Source organism: Penaeus monodon, chromosome 9 (assembly GCF_015228065.2).
Source record: "Penaeus monodon isolate SGIC_2016 chromosome 9, NSTDA_Pmon_1, whole genome shotgun sequence".
Taxonomy (NCBI): Eukaryota; Metazoa; Arthropoda; class Malacostraca; order Decapoda; family Penaeidae; genus Penaeus; species Penaeus monodon.
The window spans coordinates 9,838,748-9,843,747 of NC_051394.1; the positions used below are offsets into that span (position 1 = coordinate 9,838,748).

At 35.8% G+C, this 5,000-nt stretch overlaps 1 protein-coding gene across 1 annotated transcript in view; it reads left to right on the top strand.

The window, feature by feature from the left end:
- Positions 1-5,000, top strand: part of LOC119576948 — a 17,509-nt gene that overhangs the window by 378 nt on the left and 12,131 nt on the right. The gene's annotated exons all lie outside the window — the stretch shown is intronic.

Consider the following 5,000-nt stretch of genomic DNA (forward strand, 5'->3'; position numbering starts at 1 on the left):
AGAACACATTATGGAAAGATTCCATTTTTTTATATGTACGAAATAATTTTATGTAGGTACTGTAGGGAAGATCAAATTCAGTTTAATTTGATGTCAAAATTTCCACATTGCTTCATGGTCCCCCAGAAGGTACTCCGTGGTTGCGAAGGGATAACAGATCTTTAGAAAGAGACCAAATTTATGAAGAGGCGAGTGAGAGCAAGCAAAGAGAGAAGAAATACGCATTGTAAAGAGAAACAGAAGGGGAAGGTATTTGTTAAATATTCTGTTAGGAGGCTATATATACTTGCCTCCTGCTTGAAATTCCTCGCTCCTGAGTCTCCTTACTGGATTATTATTACAAGCCTAGCTAGAGGGGCGATTTTTCATCACCCCCGATATGGAAACTAGAAAAAAAGGAAAATGTGATACCAAAATAGATAAGCAAGATAAAATATATATGAATTGTGACAATAATAATAATTTTGCTATGATTAGATTTATTCGCTCTGTCGTTTGCATATATTATTTGCCTTATAAAAGAGGGTTGGTTGAAACTTAACGGTTTCATTTTGCAGGAAAGATTATTTGTACAATCTGTAAGAAGAAGGGATAGACTCGTTAATGATTTAAAATATACTTTTCCACAGGTAAAAAATAGATAATATAACTAATTGGAAAAATTAAATGTTTTTATTCAACTTAATTTTGATCATTATCATTATATTATTGTCATTGTCATTATCACAGTTATAATTTTTATGATGATCTCTATTATATATATATATATATATATATATATATATATATATATATATATATATATATATATATATATATATAAATATATATATATATATATATATATATATATATATATATATATTATATATAAATACATATATATATTATATATATATTATATATTATAATATTATGTGTGGTGTGTGTTGTGTGTGTGGTTGTGGTGTGATATACATACATACATATATATTATATATATATATAATATATATATTATATATATATATATATATATATATATATATATATTACATATATTACATATATATTATATATTACATCATATATATATATATATATATATATATATATATATATATATATATGTTTATATATTATAAATATTTCCATATATATAATTTTATATATATTATATATATATATTATATATATATATATATCATGACATATTTTATATATATATATATAATATATATGTATATTATTTTATATATATATGTCATATATATATATATATATATTAATATATATATATATATATATATCTTATATATATATATATAGAATCTCATATAATATATATATATTATATAATTATATATATATATATATCTATATAAAATATTAAATAGATATCTATATTCATTATATATCTATATATATATATTATTGTATTCCATATAGATATTTTTTATATATACTATATATATATATATTTATATATATATATTTATATTTTATTATCATATATATCATATTAAATATATATATATATATTATATACACATATATATTATATACAAGTAACATTTGTTCACGTTCCACCATTCAAGTAAAATTGTTTATAATGAAAAAGTCCTCGTATTTTAGTGCATTCACTTCTAGGTAGTTTCCGTTTTCTGTCCGACAGTAGGGTGGGTATGCTTATCTTTGTGCAAATTCCTTACTTGAGTTATCTTCTCTTAATGTATAATTTAGTTAATTACGGATCAGGCCAGGCGCAGATACAGAAAAAGAGACAGTGCTGCTTTACAAAGTAACCAAATAACTACATTGATTAGTTGGCGTTAATGAAGGACGCCGCTTCAATCTGATATTAAATTATATGGGTACTAGCAGTATGTCAAACAGTATCTCCACCACGGGCCAACAATACGTACATTCTGGCATAGTAGAGCTTACAGCCCTCTCTGGTGGTGGTTTATCAAAGAAAGAACAAGTTCAAGCTATTCTGCCAGACCAAAAGTGGATTTGTTGGCCTTGTCGGAGGATGAAGCACGAAGGCCATGACGATTACTTCTTTCGACCCCGTTCTTGAAAGTTATCTACTTATTTACACGCTGTTCATGATCATCTAAGTAGTCTTGACCCAATTTTCACGAGCATTCCGAATGCAGTACTTTTTGTGGTCACTCTATGTCTTTGTTTGACAAGGATTAGATATTGTTGTTATTATTAATGTCGTGTGATTCTGAATATGTTATTGGCATGTTTGCATGCACTTTCGCCTTGTTTACAACCTACATTAACTTTCGCCTTGTTAGTTTTCAACCTACATTAACTTTCGCCTTGTTATTACTTTACAACCTACATTAACTTTCGCTCTTGATCAATGAAGATACATCCGACTGATGATTTCGCCAGCACACACACGCCTTGCATCGCGTTGCCTACTTAATTCTCCTCATTTTGTCTAAAGCAATACTTATGTGTTCCTACGGAGCGAATGTCTTGCATATCCAAAAGTTCCATATGTCTAGTTTGGCATCATCATTACTGCCTTACTTTAACGAAATAGTTCCGTTGTTCCACCTCGTTCAAAGGTTCATCATTTCTCAGCGGTACATGTAGCGCCCCCACGTCGGTCATCATCGTGTCCCTGAGTCTACAGTGGAGATTATGAGCAGGAGCAGGAAGAAGACGAAAAGGAAGAATGAGAAGAAAAGGAAGATTTAGAAGAAAAAGGGAAGAGGAATGAAAAATAGAAGAGGAGGAAGAATGAGGTATGGAAGAAGAAGAGGAGGGAGGAGGAATCGAAGAAGAAATAGAAGAATTCCTTCATCGTGAACATTCTCAGCCTCAACACCTTTGTTACATGTCGAGGCCAGCTAATAATATCGCCCCCCCCTGCCCCAAAGATTCCCAACCTTTCTACCAGCGAGGAAGTCTTATTTAATTGCATTTTCACACGGACCCCATGTTTGTTTTTTGTTGTGCGTACTCTACAAGCCAACTTTTCTTAAAATAAATAAATAAAAATAAATCCCAGTTTCATTATGAACTAATGAACTCGGTGTGCAATTGAATGGATGGTAGGATTTTATAGCAAAATTCTCGTATGCATCTGCGCAATTTACTCTGCAGCCTCTTCATATATTGAACCCAGCTAAGGAGCACCCATTTCTACAGTCCCGAGTACCTCTGCTTCGTAACCATTGCCTCTCGTTACGGTGACACTAGCCTCCCCCACACGCTACTATCGACATACCGTGTCATCTGTATATTAAAACGTTCGCCCAGAGAAAGCAAACAAAGAGTAAAGAGTAAAAACTCACCAACTTTTTCTGTCCCTTCTCTATCCTCTTTCCTCTCTCATTTCATCTTTTCCCCGTTTCTCTTCCTCTGTCTCCCTCTATCTCAGTTTGTCCGTCCATGAGTCTGTCTGTTTGTCCGTCTGTCTGTCTATCTTTGCCTCTGTCCCTCTGTCGTTACCACTGTCTGGCTGTATGTCTGTCTCTCTCCCTCTCACGCCCTCACTGTCTTTCCTACCCATTCTCTCTCCTCCCCCGGCCTCTCATTCTCTCCTTCTCCCTCTCCTCTCCCTCTCCCTCGCCCTCTCCCTCTCCTCCCTCTCCTCTCCCTCTCCTTTCCCTCTCTCTCTCTCTCCTCCCTCTCCCCCTCCCTCTCTCTTCTCTTCCTCTCCTCTCCCCCTCCCTCTCTCCTTCATCTCTCTCCTCTCTCTCTCTCTTCTCTCTCTCTCTCTCTCTCTCTTCTTTCTCTCTCTCTCTCTCTCTCTCTCTCTCTCCTCTCTCTCTCTCTCCCCTCTCTCTCTCTCTCTCTCTCTCTCTTCTCTCTCTTTTCTCTCTCTCTCTCTCTCTCTCTCTCTCTCTCTCTCTATCTCTCAATGCTGATGAGCTTAGGGTAATAATTAGGCATACTGAAACACCGCCGAACTGACGCACTTTATTGGATGTGGTCAAATCTGCAATATTCACAGTTTATAATTTGGAAAATGAATCTGGGATATGCACAGTCCAGTGATTATCATTATTAATCTAAAAAAACACGCATATACGTATATATTGTTGCCTGTATATTCCTCCATCTGCCTTCCTCTCCCTTCATTTTTTTTCTTTTTTTTTCATAGCATCTTTTTTCATCTTTTTATCAGCAACCTCCCTCCGCCTTCCTCTCCCTTTCTTACTTTTCCCTTTCCCTTTCTCTTGACTCTTCCTCTTCCACCTCCTTCTCCTCTTCGTTTATTTCCTCCTCCTCTTCCTCTTTCTCCTCCTCCTCTTCTTCTTTCTCCTCTTCATCCTCCTTCCTCTTACTCCTCCTTCCTCTTCCACTTCTTCTTCCTCTTCCACTTCCTCTTTTTACTTTCCTCTCCTCCTCCTCCTCTTCTTCCTCTTTCCATCCACCAATTTCTCCTCCTCTTCTTCCTGGTAATCCTCCTCGCTCCTGCTCCTCGCCGTATTCCTCCTCCTCTTCGTCTTCCTCCTCCAGCCTTCTTCCTCGTCTCTCCTCACACAAGTGCCTGAATTTAGCCATTACAGGACGTTATGCGCCCAACCCTTAACGAGCAGTCTTGTGAATCAGCGCCCCACTCCACGGAAGTCTCAGTGGGAGTCGCACACGGAGTCTGCAACTGTTTGGAGATATGATTTTTTTTTCCATGAAAAAGTTTTTCTTCGTTTTTTGTTGTTGTTTTATTCGTCGTTAGAACGGCTTTTTTCACAGTAAAAAAAAAAAAAATTGGTTGTTTTTTTAAGATTCTACGGCTTAGCATGAACTGCATCTAATGGCCTTGGCTATGAGGGTTTAGAGTGACAGTAAAGCGTGACTTTGACTGTGAATGCTTGACTAGGAATCCGGGGGAAGGGGTGCCAGGTAGTTGTTAGGCGAAAATTTGTCTGTTTTCTATTCCTCTCTTTTCTGCTGTCCTCTCTATCTTTTTATGTCTTTATGTTCTCTCTGTCCCGTCTGTCCTCTCTCTCTCTCTCTCTCTCATCTCTCTCTCTCTTCCTCTCTCTCTC